Source organism: Rattus norvegicus, chromosome 4, assembly GCF_036323735.1.
Source record: "Rattus norvegicus strain BN/NHsdMcwi chromosome 4, GRCr8, whole genome shotgun sequence".
NCBI lineage: Eukaryota > Metazoa > Chordata > Mammalia > Rodentia > Muridae > Rattus > Rattus norvegicus.
In genome coordinates this window covers 84,289,892-84,308,236 of record NC_086022.1, presented here as the reverse complement: position 1 = coordinate 84,308,236, position 18,345 = coordinate 84,289,892, and positions in this window count along the sequence as shown.

Below are 18,345 nucleotides of genomic sequence, written 5' to 3'. Positions count from 1 at the left end.
GTGGGGGAATGCCAGGGCGTTGAGGTTGGAGTGAGTGGGTGGGAGTGGGAGCATCCTCATAGAAGCAGGGGGAGGAGGAAGGGTATGGGAGAGGGGCAAAGGATATAACATTTGGAATGTAAATACATAAAATATCCAAGAAAAATAAAATTAAAAAAAGTCAAATACATTTTAAAGAAACTAGATATTTCATATATACATATATATGAATGTCTGCGTGCATGTGTGTATGTGTATGGGGGGAGCCTGAGCACACAACTGCTCATGGTGCACATATGGGGGGCACTTGTGGTGCACAGTTCTCTTTCACTGTAGGTTCTATTGACCAGATTCAGGCCATCAGGTTTATTGACAAGAGTTTTACTGCTGAGGCTTTGGCTGGCCTTTCATTTTACCTTTTAAGTTTATTTTTGTGAGATAGGTTTTAATTTAATTTGATTGTTTTATTGTATTGAGAAAGAATCTTACTGTGTAGACTTTCATGGCCTTAAAGCTATGATAATTCTTCTGCCTGTGCTTCCCAAGCTCTGGAATTATAGACACGTGCTACCATACCCAGTAAGAACTTAGATATTTTAAATTTGATATTTATTTCATCTTCTATAGTCTCTATTTTAATCAACTGTCCTATGTTTGTATTACCCATATGTTAAGAACGTAATTATATATTTGAATACACTATTAGTATTTTTGTTTTTGCAGAGCCAAGTGAAACCCAGAGCCTCGCACATGTTAACCAAGTTTCCACCAGAAACTACACGCTCAAGCCCTCATACTTTTAATGAAAAAGTTTGAGAGCAGCGATGTTTGGACACTGCTCTTTGGGAAGACCAAAAGAAGTCTAATTTCAGAGTAGCTTTAAATTTAGTGCTGATTTTCTGAAGTTAAAAGAGGACAAGGAGGAAGGGAGAGAGTAAGGAGAGAAAGAACAAGGGAGGAGAGAAGCGGGGAGGGGGAGCAGAAAGAGAGGAAAAGGAAGGAGAGGGAATGAGGGAGGCAATGGATGGGAAGGAATAGGGAGGGATTGAGGAAGGGAAGGAGAGAGGGAGAGAGGAAGAAGCAGTGGTCACACTGTTTACTTTGAAAGTTGTCTCCACTGGGCTCCTGAGAAGCTACCGAGGGCAATGCTATCTACGTAAGCTCCTTCGAATTATGAGTCCCTGCAACGTTTGAAGACTTGCCATTTAATGAATACTGCTGAATTATCTTTTGTTGTGCCACCAGAAATACGATATATACAGCCATAAAACAGGTCCTGAATCTTGTCGCAAGTCATGTGACTAGATCACCTGAGGAGCAGAAAGTCCAGTCCCCTTCATCCCTCCCTGCATCTGCAGATACATAGGCCATGTTGTGTCAACCTTACGCTGTTTAAGAACTGTCCTGTTCTTCATGCAAGGTGGTTGAGGGGTAACGGCTGGCTGGGGACTCTTCAGCTCCACTGTTACAGAGGGAGCTTGTGTCTAGGGGATGACATGGAGCTTCCTGCACAAGTGTGTTAACTTTTATCATATAGTATCATGGTTATTGCTAGTACAGTGTTGGAGATTTAAAAAGCATTCAGGCAAAATGAAACCCTGAAAGTGATTAATGCTGTTGTCCTTAGCATACTGAGCCTAGGAATTAAGCAAGGGCTGCTGTGATTTATATCTGCTGGAGACCAAGAGAAGACATCTGCTCAGTCATTTTAGCAGGACTTTTGGCAAGCCCTGTTGTATGATTTAGGACCGAATGCATTCCCCTGGGCTCTGGCTCTGTGAGGAAGGCAGGGCTAAAGCTGACGCCTCAATGGATCTTACAGGAACTGTTGTTGTTCTAGCCAAATCTTTGGGGATGAACACTAATCTTTTTCTTAAATGTTTAATTTTCAAATTTTGAAAGTAAGAGAGGCTCACTGAAAAGTAAATAAACAATTTCACAGCACACACAACTGACTGACCACTGGGAACTTGTACCTATGCTTCAAAGACTGGCATCTGTGGGAGATACAGGGGGCCACTACCAAAAAAAAACCAGAAAAGAGGACCCCCACAAAGATGCTGTGAGTAGGAAAAAAGGGGATACAGATGGATTAGATGTTTGTCAACCAGCAATCAAAATCTGCCGGCTACATAGCAGTGCCGAATCTTAGTGGGAAGATGAAGGATAGAGTCTGCCTATTGTTGACCTGCACTGGAAATACTGGAGAAGTTCCCAGTGCATATTTTCTTTTCTTTCTTTTTTTTTTAATGAGGCTTTTATTTTTTATTTTTTTTAATTTATTTAATACTTAATAATAATTCTTTGGTTTCCGGGCAAACATCCCCCTCCCCCCTCCCCTTCCTTATGGGTGTTCCCCTCCCAACCCTCCCCCCATTGCCGCCCTCCCCCCAACAGTCTAGTTCACTGGGGGTTCAGTCTTAGCAGGACCCAGGGCTTCCCCTTCCACTGGTGCTCTTACTAGGATATTCATTGCTACCTATGGGGTCAGAGTCCAGGGTCAGTCCATGCATAGTCTTTAGGTAGTGGCTTAGTCCCTGGAAGCTCTGGTTGCTTGGCATTGTTGTACATATGGGGTCTCGAGCCCCTTCAAGCTCTTCCAGTTCTTTCTCTGATTCCTTCAACGGGGGTCCTATTCTCAGTTCAGTGGTTTGCTGCTGGCATTCGCCTCTGTATTTGCTGTATTCTGGCTGTGTCTCTCAGGAGCGATCTACATCCGGCTCCTGTCGGTCTGCAATTCTTTGCTTCATCCATCTTGTCTAATTGGGTGGCTGTATATGTATGGGCCACATGTGGGGCAGGCTCTGAATGGGAGTTCCTTCAGTCTCTGTTTTAATCTTTGCCTCTCTCTTCCCTGCCAAGGGTATTCTTGTTCCCCTTTTAGAGAAGGAGTGAAGCATTCACATTTTGATCATCCGTCTCGAGTTTCATTTGTTCTAGGCATCTAGGGTAATTCAAGCATTTGGGCTAATAGCCACTTATCAGTGAGTGCATACCATGTATGTCTTTTTGTGTTTGGGTTAGCTCACTCAGGATGATATTTTCCAGTTCCAACCATTTGCCTACGAATTTCATAAAGCCGTTGTTTTTGATAGCTGAGTAATATTCCATTGTGTAGATGTACCACATTTTCTGTATCCATTCCTCTGTTGAAGGGCATCTGGGTTCTTTCCAGCTTCTGGCTATTATAAATAAGGCTGCAATGAACATAGTGGAGCACGTGTCCTTTTTATATGTTGGGGCATCTTTTGGGTATATGCCCAAGAGAGGTGTAGCTGGATCCTCAGGCAGTTCAATGTCCAATTTTCTGAGGAACCTCCAGACTGATTTCCAGAATGGTTGTACCAGTCTGCAATCCCACCAACAATGGAGGAGAGTTCCTCTTTCTCCGCATCCTCGCCAGCATCTGCTGTCACCTGAGTTTTTGATCTTAGCCATTCTCACTGGTGTGAGGTGAAATCTCAGGGTTGTTTTGATTTGCATTTCCCTTATGACTAAAGATGTTGAACATTTCTTTAGGTGTTTCTCAGCCATTCGGCATTCCTCAGCTGTGAATTCTTTGTGTAGGTCTGAACCCCATTTTTAATAGGGTTATTTGTCTCCCTGCAGTCTAACTTCTTGAGTTCTTTGTATATTTTGGATATAAGGCCTCTATCTGTTGTAGGATTGGTAAAGATCTTTTCCCAATCTGTTGGTTGCCGATTTGTCCTAACCACAGTGTCCTTTGCCTTACAGAAGCTTTGCAGTTTTATGAGATCCCATTTGTCGATTCTTGATCTTAGAGCATAAGCCATTGGTGTTTTGTTCAGGAAATTTTTTCCAGTGCCCATGTGTTCCAGATGCTTCCCTAGTTTTTCTTCTATTAGTTTGAGTGTATCAGGTTTGATGTGGAGGTCCTTGATCCACTTGGACTTAAGCTTTGTACAGGGTGATAAACATGGATCAATCTGCATTCTTCTACATGTTGACCTCCAGTTGAACCAGCACCATTTGCTGAAAATGCTATCTTTTTTCCATTGGATGATTTTGGCTCCTTTGTCAAAAATCAAGTGACCATAGGTGTGTGGGTTCATTTCTGGGTCTTCAATTCTATTCCATTGGTCTATCTGTCTGTCTCTGTACCAATACCATGCAGTTTTTATCACTATTGCTCTGTAATACTGCTTGAGTTCAGGGATAGTGATTCCCCCTCAAGTCCTTTTATTGTTGAGGATAGTTTTAGCTATCCTGGGTTTTTTGTTATTCCAGATGAATTTGCAAATTGTTCTGTCTAACTCTTTGAAGAATTGGTTTGGTATTTTGATGGGGATTGCATTGAATCTGTAGATCGCTTTTGGTAAAATGGCCATTTTTTATTATATTAATCCTGCCAATCCATGAGCATGGGAGATCTTTCCATCTTCTGAGGTCTTCTTCAATTTCTTTCTTCAGTGTCTTGAAGTTCTTATTGTACAGATCTTTTACTTGCTTGGTTAAAGTCACACCGAGGTACTTTATATTATTTGGGTCTATTATGAAGGGTGTCATTTCCCTAATTTCTTTCTCGGCTTGTTTCTCTTTTGTGTAGAGGAAGGCTACTGATTTATTTGAGTTAATTTTATACCCAGCCACTTTGCTGAAGTTGTTTATCAGCTTTAGTATTTCTCTGGTGGGACTTTTGGGATCACTTAAATAAACTATCATATCATCTGCAAATAGTGATATTTTGACCTCTTCTTTTCCGATCTGTATCCCCTTGACCTCCTTTTGTTGTCTGATTGCTCTGGCTAGAAATTCAAGAACTATATTGAATAAGTAGGGAGAGAGTGGGCAGCCTTGTCTAGTCCCTGATTTTAGTGGGATTGCTTCAAGTTTCTCTCCATTTAGTTTAATGTTAGCAACTGGTTTGCTGTATATGGCTTTTACTATGTTTAGGTATGGGCCTTGAATTCCTATTCTTTCCAGGACTTTTATCATGAAGGGGTGTTGAATTTTGTCAAATGCTTTCTCAGCATCTAGTGAAATGATCATGTGGTTTTGTTCTTTCAGTTTGTTTATATAATGGATCACGTTGATGGTTTTCCGTATATTAAACCATCCCTGCATGCCTGGGATGAAGCCTACTTGATCATGGTGGATGATTGTTTTGATGTGCTCTTGGATTCGGTTTGCCAGAATTTTATTGAGTATTTTTGCGTCGATATTCATACGGGAAATTGGTCTGAAGTTCTCTTTCTTTGTTGGGTCTTTGTGTGGTTTAGGTATAAGAGTAATTGTGGCTTCATAGAAGGAATTCGGGAGTCATCCATCTGTTTCAATTTTGTGGAATAGTTTGGATAATATTGGTATGAGGTCTTCTATGAAGGTTTGATAGAATTCTGCACTAAACCCGTCTGGACCTGGGCTCTTTTTGGTTGGGAGACCTTTAATGACTGCTTCTATTTCCTTAGGAGTTATGGGGTTGTTTAACTGGTTTATCTGTTCCTGATTTAACTTCGGTACCTGATATTTGTCTAGGAAATTGTCCATTTCCTGAAGATTTTCAAGTTTTGTTGAATATAGGCTTTTATAGTAAGATCTGATGATTTTTTGAATTTCCTCTGAATCTGTAGTTATGTCTCCCTTTTCATTTCTGATTTTGTTAATTTGGACACACTCTCTGGGTCCTCTCGTTAGTCTGGCTAAGGGTTTATCTATCTTGTTGATTTTCTCAAAGAACCAACTTTTGGTTCTGTTGATTCTTTCTATGGTCCTTTTTGTTTCTACTTGGTTGATTTCAGCTCTGAGTTTGATTATTTCCTGCCTTCTACTCCTCCTGGGTGTATTTGCTTCAGTTTGCTCTAGAGCTTTTAGGTGTGCTTGTCAAGCTGCTGACATATGCTCTTTCCTGTTTCTTTCTGCAGGCACTCAGCACTATGAGTTTTCCTCTTAGCACAGCTTTCATTGTGTCCCATAAGTTTGGGTATGTTGTACCTTCATTTTCATTAAATTCTAAAAAGTTTTTAATTTCTTTCTTTATTTCTTCCTTGACTAGGTTATCACTGAGTAGAGCATTGTTCAATTTCCATGTATATGTGGGCATTCTTCCCTTATTGTTATTGAAGACCAGTTTTAGGCCGTGGTGGTCTGATAGCACACATGGGATTATTTCTATCTTTCTGTACCTGTTGAGGCCCGTTTTTTGACCAACTATATGGTCAATTTTGGAGAAAGTACCATGAGGAGCTGAGAAGAAGGTATATCCTTTTGCTTTAGGATAGAATGTTCTATAAATATCTGTTAAGTCCATTTGGCTCATGACTTCTCTTAGTCTGTCTATGTCTCTGTGTAATTTCTCTTTCCATGATCTGTCCATTGATGAGAGTGGGGTGTTGAAATCTCCCACTATTATTGTGTGAGGTGCAATATATGTTTTGAACTTTAGTAAGGTTTCTTTTACGTATGTAGGTGCCCTTGTATTTGGGGCATAGATATTTAGGATTGAGAGTTCATCTTGGTGGATTTTTCCTTTGATGAATATGAAGTGTCCTTCCTTATCTTTTTTGATGACTTTTAATTGAAAATTGATTTTATTTGATATTAGAATGGCTACTCCAGCTTGCTTCTTCTGACCATTTGCTTGGAAAGTTGTTTTCCAGCCTTTCACTCTGAGGTAGTGTCTGTCTTTGTCTCTGAGGTGTGTTTCCTGTAGGCAGCAGAATGCAGGGTCCTCCTTGCGTATCCAGTTTGTTAATCTATGTCTTTTTATTGCGGAATTGAGGCCATTGATGTTGAGAGATATTAAGGAATAGGGATTATTGCTTCCTGTTATATTCATATTTGGATGTGAGGTTATGTTTGTGTGCTTTTCTTCTCTTTGTTTTGTTGCCAAGACGATTAGTTTCTTGCTTCTTCTAGGGTATAGCTTGCCTCCTTATGTGGTCTTTACCCTTTATTATCCTTTATAGTGCTGGATTTGTAGAAAGATATTGTGTAAATTTGGTTTTGTCATGGAATATCTTGGTTTCTCCATCTATGTTAATTGAGAGTTTTGCAGGATACAGTAACCTGGGCTGGCACTTGTGTTCTCTTAGGGTCTGTATGACATCTGTCCAGGATCTTCTGGCCTTCATAGTTTCTGGCGAAAAGTCTGGTGTGATTCTGATAGGTCTGCCTTTATATGTTACTTGACCTTTTTCCCTTACTGCTTTTAATATTCTTTCTTTATTTTGTGCGTTTGGTGTTTTGACTATTATGTGATGGGAGGTGTTTCTTTTCTGGTCCAATCTATTTGGAGTTTTGTAGGCTTCTTGTATGCCTATGGGTATCTCTTTTTTTAGGTTAGGGAAGTTTTCTTCTATGATTTTGTTGAAGATATTTACTGGTCCTTTGAGCTGGGAGTCTTCACTGTCTTCTATACCTATTATCCTTAGGTTTGATCTTCTCATTGAGTCCTGGATTTCCTGTATGTTTTGGACCAGTAGCTTTTTCTGCTTTACATTATCTTTGACAGTTGAGTCAATGATTTCTAGGGAATCTTCTGCTCCCGAGATTCTCTCTTCCATCTCTTGTATTCTGTTGGTGAGGCTTCTATCTACAGCTCCTTGTCTCTTCTTTTGGTTTTCTATATCCAGGGTTGTTTCCATGTGTTCTTTCTTGATTGCTTCTATTTCCATTTTTAATTCCTTCAACTGTTTGATTGTGTTTTCCTGGAATACTTTCAGGCATTTTTGCGATTCCTCTCTGTAGGCTTCTACTTGTTCTCTAAGGGAGTTCTTCACGTCTTTCTTGAAGTCCTCCAGCATCATGATCAAATATGATTTTGAAACTAGATCTTGCTTTTCTGGTGTGTTTGGATATTCCATGTTTATTTTGGTGGGAGAATTGGGCTCCGATGATGCCATGTAGTCTTGGTTTCTGTTGCTTGGGTTCCTGCACTTGCCTCCCGCCATCAGATTATCTCTAGTGTTACTTTGTTCTGCTATTTCTGACAGTGGCTAGACTGTCCTATAAGCCTGTGTGTCAGGAGTGCTGTAGACCTGTTTTCCTGTTTTCTTTCAGCCAGTTATGGGGACAGAGTGTTCTGCTTTCGGGCGTGTAGTTTTTCCTCTCTGCAGGTCTTCAGCTGTTCCTGTGGGCCTGTGTCTTGAGTTCACCAGGCAGGTCACTTGCAGGGGAAAAGTTGGTCCTACCTGAGGTTCTGAGGCTCAAGTGTGCTCGTGGTGTACTGCCTAAGTCCTCTCCGGGGCGGCAACAACCGAGAAGATCTGCGCCGCTCTTTCCGGGAGCCTCCGTGCACCAGGGTTCCAGATGGCGTTTGGTGTTTTCCTCTGGCGTCTGGATGTGCGCAGAGTGCAGTCTCTTTTGGTTTCCCAGGCTTGTCTGCCTCTCTGTAGTTTTAGCTCTCCCTCCCACGGGATTTGGGTGCAGAGAACTGTTTATCCGGTCTGTTTCCTTCAGGTTCCCGCGGTGTCTCAGGCGCAGGGGTCCTGCCGCTCCTGGGCCCTCCCCTACGGGAACCCAGAGGCCTTATACAGTTTCCTCTTGGGCCAGGGATGTGGGCAGGGGTGGGCAGTGTTGGTGGTCTCCTCCGCTCTGCAGCCTCAGGAGTGCCCACCTGCCAGGCAGTGAGGTCTCTCTCCCACGGGGTTTGGGAGCAGAGACCAGTGCATATTTTCAATCAGAAACCCTGTGTACATCTACAAATGTCTTAAAAGAGCTGAAATACACATGGAAAAGGAGAGGGCGGAACAGGAGGTACTCCAGGATGGAGAGAGAGAGTGACACCATGCTCACAGAACTTCCTCCAGCTGGGTCCTCCTGTCACTCACTGCACACCATGAGCAGCCACGTTAAACCAAGAGACAAAACTCATTCTCTGACAAGGACCTAGGGGCAAATCTGACCTCATGCCCTGCCCTCGAAGCCTTCAAACGGGAAGAAAGTACTTTCGATGAGAAGATGCTACTTCATGAATAACTCCAGAGCCGTCATCTAACAAAGGAAGCTCCAGTATGACTAGAGAGCAGAGTAGGGAGTGTCCAGTTACTCCCCATTGAAGAAAAGTGGGTGCTCACCATTGCTGTGCGAGGCTCTGAACTTCCCTCCATCTGCTCTTATTTTTCTCCTCCTCTTCCCAATAATTTTTTCTAAAAATCTGAATTCTCAAAAAAACTTCCCTAAACTCCTTTAATTGAGAGAGGAGAAGCCTCCAGTCCACAATAAGCTGGTTGGACTAACTCCCAAGTAACCTCGGCTTACTTTTCCCCTTCTGTGTTTATACACCCAGGAAAAGATCTGGAAGTCCACCTACCAAATGGTACTGGTGGAGTGTGAAGTGATGTTTCTGTATGGGTAGGTGGGACAGCAGCAGCAGCTAGAACAGTCTGTCATTTGCCAAGTCCAGTCTCCCCAGGGAAGAGAGCTATTCTTTAAGGAGGACATTTTGAAATGGCCCTATCCTGTGATTCACTGGAGGGAAGTGACAGTGGCTGGGGGGCCAAAATAAACAGAAGTTCAAAAAGAAAAGTATGTGGCTTTTATGGCAAAAGCTTGAAGTGCCTCTGCATTTGAAACTGAAGTTGACTTTGGACAGGGGAGAAGGGGCATGGGCAGGGACTTCGTTACTCAGACAGCAAGATCTTCTCAGCGGCATTTCAGCAGCTGCGGTGGATTGCAGAAGAAATAAGATCTCTAATACATCATTGCTTGCTCAAATAAGCTCTAGTGTCCCCAAAAAACCTTCATGTTAGTTAGGCTTGAGTCACAGAACAGCTCCTCAGAGGTCTAGTTTCATAGCCAATGAGATACATGCCCTCCTTTGGTCTCACAGGTGTAGCAAACTCCACTGAGCTTTGCCTCTCTGCACAAAAGCTCAGAGACAGGAGAAGGAGGCAACTTCCAACATCTCTGTTACTGTAACTTGTCAAAGGCTCCTCCTTCTCCTGCCTCTTTTGCCCTCTTTCTCTCCCTCTTATGCCACTTTGTAAAGAGTTGATGGTTACAGAGTCAAGTCAGAAGCATTATAAGAGAGAGAAAAGAAATCTAGTAATCTTGGAGCTGGAGCAATGGCTCAATGGCTAAGACTACTTGTTCTTGGAGAAGAACTGGGTTCCCAGCACCCAGGAAACAGCACGCAAACATCCATAACTCCAGTTCTAGGTGATCTTATGCACTCTCCTGACCTCTGCCTGGACCCTGCCCACACATGGTGCACATAAATACATGCAAGCAAAATAATTAAATACATAAAAATAAAATAAAATATTTCAAAAATGCAGACAAAACACACACATATAATAATGTTTATATATTTATATATTGTATATGTAATAAAATAAAACAAAAATTTATCACTAGGTTAAAAAAAAAGAATTCAGTAATCCTGTGTTACTAGGCAGTTCCGGTTACCGTGATTAACCCTAAGACAGTTAGTTTAAAATTACTAGTGGCAACATCTGCCAAAGCAGAGTCTTCTAGTAAAGAGGATGCTGGCGAAAGTAAGGACACAGGAAGGTTTGTGTTGTTCTCTCCTAATTCTTGCTCTGAACAAGTCCCCATATTCCCAACAGCCAGTGACGCTGGATAAAGCAGATCAGAATCTGGAGGTGACGTTAGGTGGTAGGGTTCAGTGGCGTGGAAACAAGAAATGAAACCAAACTTAGGAGGCTCCTTTAAATGGGAGGCCAGCTGCTCAGCAGGAGGCTGGCAAGGCTCAGCCAGGCAGCCAGGCTGCTCACTGGCAAAGGGAGCTATGCACTCTTATGGATTTTCTGGGCAGGCTAAGCTGGTAAGTCCTATTCTCGGTCTGCAGTTTCAAAACTTGCCTCAGTGTTCAAGCATCCCAGCCTTGTACTTGAGAGCTAAGGAAGGAGTGTGTGGGACTTAAAGCCTCAAATTACATTCCCAGCTTAAAGGTTTCTACCTGGATAGGTTTCATACCGGGACACCATGAGACCTTGTCTATTGGTGAAGAGACTTGAGATTACACGACAGGGCTCTGTTCCTCAACAATTGGCCATTTTTTTTACATTCAGTCGAGCGATTGTTTGAAACCATGCTCACTCTCAGGTTCCCAGATGACCCTGTGGGTGTCCTCTCCTCTCAACAATGACCTTGTTGGGATGATCCTCAATGATCGTCTCTTGACTGAGAAGGTCAAAGGGAGTGGCGACCTGAGTTCACTGTCTACAGTTCCTTATGTCTGTATGGAACCAAATCCAACATAAGCAGATTTGTTGACTTTTGTCTTCCTCCAGACCAGCAGCTTTCTGGCTCCTGCTGAGAACAACCCTCTTTGCATAGCTGCCACCCTCCCCTTGTGTCCAGCAGGTGCCAGGCATAGTCTGTGTGTTCTATGCAGTGCCACACAGCTCCTAGAGGGTGCCTTGCTGCTAGCCATTCCCCAGCCCTCTTCAATCCACCTAGACCATGCTGTGTGTGTGTACCAGATACACTGATGAGAGCTGGTTATGTTTGAATGACAATTGTCCCACCACAGTGGAAACTCCTGACCCTGATAGGTGGAGCTATTCAGGGGATGGGGCCTAGCTAGAGGAAGTAAAGTCTACCAGCTGCAGCTTTCTCTACTTCCTGATCCCTGCAGTGGTATCCCAAGCTGCCTTACTTCTGGTCCCAATGCCATACCTTCTGCTCCCCCCTTTTTTTTCTGTCACAATGATGAGAAAAATAATTATAAAGAAAATATAATATTATCAGGGTCAGTGGAACACAATAGTTGTGCAGTCCTTCCTGACAGCTGACATAGACACAGGTTCTGCTTATAAAATGAGCTGTGGGACCAACAAGAGAAGGGGTCCCAGACTCTTGGAAGAGAGTAGACGGGTTGAGATGGCAGGGTCAAGGGAGGTGACTGATCATGGTGAAGGCTTGGGACTTAAAATCCCTGCTCATCCTTAGAGTACCAAGTACACAGTATGTTCTTGGGAAATAATTATTAAGTAGAAGATGGACTGCATGTGGCTACTTAAGCCTCATTGAAAATAGTACACAGCATTAAAATGTAAGTATGTGGAACTTGAAATTTTACCCATAAGCCCACAGCATAAACAGACCCACGTTTAAACATTCAATATGCTTCTTCTAGTCTTAATTTGTAGTTTTCTTTTTCCACATTGAAAAGATTGTGTTCTATCTTCCCCATTTTAACATGCACAGTTTTTAAACTTGTATTAAAAATGTTTTTCATACATATTTGGACAAAATTCTTGCCTATCACCCATTTCCTCGCAGGTACTCCCTCACCTCTATATCTGTCCAACTTCATGTTTTCTCTCAAAAACAAAAGAAAAATAACAAAAAATGCATGTCAGAATACACACCACACACACACACACACACACACACACACACACACACACACAAACACAGAGGCAGAGAGAGAAAGAGAGAGAGAGACAGAGAGAGAGAGAGAGAGAGAGAGAGAGAGAGAGAGAGAACATAGAGACAGTTGTTCATTTTAATTACATCCTTTATTCACAGAAATCTTGGCTTCAGCAGTTCGGCCTGAGTTCTTCTGAGGCCATTGATTGTCTCTGGGCTACAGGATATTCAGTACCACTGAATGGGAGGAGGAGCATGTCTGTGGCCACCAAACCGTAGCCCAAGATTGAGTGACAGTGCCAAAGACTGGCCACTACCCTAGGAAAATCCTTGCTTCAGAACACACAGGGTTTGTCATCATTAGGGAGACCAAAACTGTGAAGATCCCCTTCCAGGTTTGGCTTGAACCTTGGACTATGTCCTAGAGAGCCATTCTGTTCCTCAAGCCCTTGTATTTCACAGCTAGTGTCTGCCCCCAGCTGTTCCTAATTCTGCCACAGAATGACTCAGCTTGCTTCATTATCTGCAACTTGTGACTTCTTAAAGGAGCCAGGCAATATCATTTTTAACAAAATGAAACAGATCACCCCCAATTTGTATCACCTCTGATTCCCTCCATAAAAAAAAAAAAGAAAAAACATAAAATATGTTTACTTTCAGTGTGTAGATAATAAATCTTCAAGTTTGGAAATAAAAACATGCCTTTAGCATAAATCAAGCTGCTAGTGAAAGCCTCTTGTCCTGTGTGCTTTGGTGTGGGGTCTGTGTTGAAGGGTCCTCCATCCTAGGAGAATTAGGCAGCAGGCTCTAGTGGACAGAGGGAAGGCACTGTTAAATGACTTTTGGAGCAAGTGCAAATTGTACAGGTGAGCCAACATTCGACGGTCTGGCGATGTATTTTGGCTCTGGTGCAACAGCTTTTGCCCATGAGCAACAAACAAATTTATTCAGGACTTGCATTATTTTAAGGAAAACAAACCCAAAGCAGGCAAAATTAATGGGAAACTGAAAGAGAACTCCATCCCCTGCGACTGACACACAGTCACCTTGGCCAAGATGATTAAGGCCAGATGAAAGATGGATCCCGGGTGCCTAGGTGGGCGGGAAGTCCAACGACAAACAGCAAAACAGTCTCTTCCCTGGCAAAACAGAGAGACTTTCTGATGCTTTCCCTCCCTCCGTCTCTCCTTCCTTTTCTCCCTTTCTGCTTTTCTTCTGCCCTCTTTCCTCCCTTCCTCTTTCCCCAGAGCAAGGAGGCTTTTGTAGGGTCTTTTTTAGAAGAGAAGAAAGGCGCTGTACGGAGGGGCTGGAACAGGTGTGACAACAGAGTTGCTGTCCCTTAGAATCAAGAGCTAATCTTGTCAATCTCCCGAAGCCATGGATTTCCAAATAACATTTCCAGCCCCGAGATAATAAAGGACCGCCATAGCTGTCTCGCAGCCACGTCAGTGGGTTATTGGATGCTCTGAGCCTAACCAGACCCGCAGAGAACCCCCAGTCTAATTCCATCATGTCGTTTCTAATGTCATCACACAGAGCCTCTGGCAAGAACCCATTTTCCAATTGCTAATATCCTTTCCCTCCCGCGCTCATCCTGCCAGAATCACTCCCAGCTCTGGGTCTGAATCTCCCCAGAAAAGATCATTTCTTTTCTTTGGCAAAATGGTTTCCAGAGGACAACAATTTCCATGGGGAAAACATGAATTTAAAGCTCACTCACTGCAGTCAGCACCACAGTATAAAAACCATTCAAGGCAGTGGTGCCGAGGGGGAGTTGCAGAAATTCTTTGCATAAGATTCTTTATTATTATTATTATTATTATTATTATTATTATTATTATTTTATTTCTCTTTTAACACATTGGTGACCACGCCTATTTAGGGAAGGACAATTTGGTAATGTTCTGATTCAATCCAGAAGCCATTCAAAAGAGCAACATGAGGACTAGGAGGACCTAGCTTTGCTCCTGCTGAATCCTGGATTCAGAACTCCTAACAGAGGGCCTGGTACTTGGCACCTGTTTGTGAATATTTGTTATTGAATGAACTGAGAGGTATTTTCTGACGGGAAACTGTGGTTAGGCATCTTTTGGGTCGTGCCACGATTTGTCGTGTGAAAACAGAGCTGTCTATTCACCTTGAATTAAGGAAAATCTGGACTAGTTCCTCTCTTAGAAGACAAGGAGGTCCTTAAAATAGAATGTTCGAAGATCTATCTAACTTAGAATATATAAACGTCTCCTCCAAATTAGGAAGCCAGCCCCCTTTCCAGGAAATGGAACATCGGTGTAGCGTCAAAGCAGAAGGCCTGGAGGACTTCTCAGCACTTGTGGGTTCAGTCTTGCTGGTAATGGTGCACGCTTCCCTTTCTCTCAGTGGCTGAAGAGAGAATTCTGGATTTGGGTAGAACATAATTCAAATTAGATATGCCAAGAAGGTATTTCCTCAATTCCCTTCCTCTTTGGGTACAGAGAAAACACCCAGTTTAAAAACCGACTCCTCTTTCCTTTGTTCTTCACCAGCTACCCCAGCCAATGGTTAGAGAGCAGTGCTGTACAGTTTCAGCCACTGAGCTCGCCTTGCAAGGACAGCTGGTGCCAGAGTTAGGCCTCTAAGAATGACAGGCCCCATGCCAGATGAAGCAGGGCAGCTCTTCTTGAGTGACTTTTAAAGTCTGTCTCACTTATAATGAACTAATAAAGTCCAGATTGCTGTGTGAATTTCCCCCAGAGGGACGAGTCTGTCCCAAATGTGCTCATAGATGAGCAAAGAGCCCTTGGTACTCAAGCAGTAAAACAGGATGAGGATGGGAGAGACAGGCAGAGTCTGCTGAGCAAAACTGATGGAGACCCAGGGTCTAGGGGTTTCTTTGCCCCTGACCTAGTGGGCCTGTATCATAAGAGCAAAACTAATACAGTGATCATGTCAAACCCAGAGCTCTTGAGAGATTCTCTTGAATGTTATAACTTGTGTGTGAAATCCTAGTAAGAAAAATGAAAGCACTAAGCGATCTCCAATGTGCCACCATGGGTTGAGGATGAACTTTCGTTCCTTCTGTTTTGACTGTTTAAAACCTATTTCCAATTGGCTTGGTGATGTTGTTTAGGCCTATAATCCTTGCCTCTAGGTAGGTTATAACAAGAACTTCACAAGTTCAAGACCAGTCTGGCCAATTTAGAATGATCCTGTCTCGAAATGAAAAATAAAAACAGGCTTAGGAATAGAATGGCCTGGTCTACGTGCAGTGCTGAGTTTAATCTGCAGTAATGAGGTGTTGTATGTGCCAGTGATCCAGTTCTAAACTCACGTGTAGATGGAGATACCTAGAAAATTAGTCAAGCAGGGTCATCTTATCTCAGATAATTATGACACCTATCAAATACTCAGCTTTCACCATTCTGGACAGAGTATTAGAAATGAATGGAAACGCTAAGTGTCACCAGGGACGAAATCCAAAAAGTAAACTAATGTTCCTTCCAAGCCTCCTGACATTTTAGCCGAGTATTTAGAATTATAACCCACGTGAATCTTCCAGAATTCAGCCCCACAAACAAGTGATGCGATTTAGCCATCTTTAAGCTTTTGGAATTAGAAGTGGGTTTGGCTGTTGGTCTTACCAGGATTAGCTGATTATTAGTAGTAAGACATTTTGCTAATGAGGCTGACAGTGAACTTGACCATATAATGGCATTCCTCTTCAAAGCAGCTTTGGTTTTAAATATTAAATAGAATTTCCCTTTCAGGGCCAATGGATTTGGCAAAGATTTCCGCCTCATGGGATTGTGCTCGGGAAGACGGAGCGTGTGTTCTGGGGGAGACCTGAGGCTCATCTTAGGATTCAGTGCTGTGTGCCTATTGGGCACAATGTTTGCAGATGTTTGGGGATTCCTGCCACACATCAAGTTGCTATGAGAGTGTGGACCTGCTGAAGAGAAATCCTGCTAGGGGAAGCCATTGAAAGTTGGCCTGGCAATTCCAAATGCCTTCCCCCACTTTAGAACAACAACAATTGAGGAAACAGGAAAGAGGATAGGGACGTCATCTGAACACCTGAAAGTCGAGAAAGCCAGACGGCTGAGACAAATAACCCAAGAAAGCAGAGCTCTGAGCACCGTCAGGGTAGAGCTGACCTTCATAGCTGAGGTCTACTGTCTCCAACAAGTAGAGGCAGACGACTGCTCATTGGAGAAGAGACTGGTCGGGCCTCAAAGGATGGAGAATAGTGGGACGGTCTGGGCAGTCCTCCAATATGCATGTAACCTAATAGGCAGCACTGCCTACAAATCATTTACAAAATTGTAGCTATTCCTCCCAGGAAAGGGACGCTGAGTGAGCTGACACAAACTGACTGCTAACTCTGCGACTAAAGCCTTCCCAAGCTCCAGTCACGTGAAGGCAGGGAGGAGGCCAGGCTCTTCTTACATCACCAGGTGAATGACCTATTCAGCTGACGTTACCCGCAGAGGAGAAAGCTATGATCTCCCAACATTGCTTACATTATTTCATAGATTGAAGGAAAAGCAAGCCTCAAGGCAAGCTAATCCGTTTGAAGATCTAGAGCCAGGGTGTGCACAGGCCATACTTTAAAATACTTAAAAAAAAAAAGCAATAAATAATGAGCCACAGATGGACGCGCTCTGGATTCCGGTGGAGTTTAATCCTATTTCCCAATCCAGCCATTTGGCTTCCTGCATAAAAGTGTTAGCATGTGTGATTCCAATCAGGAAGACACAACAAATACTGCCTAGTAAACTTCTGGACCATTCTTTCCTAAAAAGGGAATGTCTTTATTGATCCTACTGATTGAAAGATATCAACTAACCACTCACTGGGGGAGGGTACAGGTCTCATGAAAATACAATTTATTCTTTAAAAACAAAAGCAAAAAAGAAACCGAAAAGCACTAGAACAAGGAAGCTTGTGCTGTGACATAGTGAGATCTCTATCATTCAGTATCCAAGCAGGAAGCGGAACCCACTTTACAGGTTTTAAGCAGCGGAGAACAGAACATGAAGCATGGGTTTGAAAACAGCTGAAAGAACTGAGGAGCAAATAAAGCAGCGACCTCTTACCAAAGTCTGGGATGCTACCACTGTCCCTTGGCAGATACATGCAGACTCTCAATGGTTTCTTGCGAAAACCACACCCAGGCTGTCACAGCTTGGAGCACACACAATCCAGCCCTGTTACATGTCTTCTGCTCCCATTGTCAAGGGAAGAAAACAGCCAGCCTCTTCTCTGACATGGGAGTCTGCCTTATGGGCTTCCCCTTGTGGTAATCTAACATGAACTTGGCTGGAAGAAAGGGAGCAGGGGAGGTCTGGAAGCAGAGATGTGGAGTTAAGAAACAATCCAGCACTGCCATGTTAGGCTACTTAGCTACACATATTCCATTGTGCCCATGGGACAGCAACGCCATCTTTCAAACTTAACGTATCTGCAGTTTTCACATAGATGGAATTAGGTGTGCTCTCTATTAAAAGAGGAAATCATAAAGCAGGGTCCCCTGGAGGAGGAAGCATCAGCTGCTCTACACCCTTAAACGTTACGTCCAGTCTTCTTTTCTAGACCTCATGTCGGCTTGCACATTCTCTTAGCTAAAGGTTGAGTAGGACCATTAACCACATTCAGGGCAGTCAGAAGCTGTTCTGTTGGGTTGTTTGTTTGTGTTGTTGTATTTATTTTGTTTTGTTTTTGTTCAAATTTGTTGTTTTCTGTCAACTTGACACAAGTTAGAGTAGAATTGTCTGGAAGAAGAAACTTCCCAGATGGAAAATGCCTCCACCAGACTGGCCTGTTGGCAAGTCTGTGGGACAGTTTCTTGATTAATGATTAATGTGGGAGGGCCCAGTACACTGTGGAAGGAGCCACCCCTGTGCAAATGCTCCTAGGTTGACTAAGAAAGCAACTGAGCAATCCACGAAGAGCAAGCCAGCAAGCATCACTCTTCCACAATCTCATCAGTTTCCTGCCCTGGCTTCCCTGCATGATGGACAACTGTAAGCTATAAAGCCCTTTCTTCCCTGGTTGTTTTGGCCCTGGTTTTTATCCGAGTGATAGAAAGCA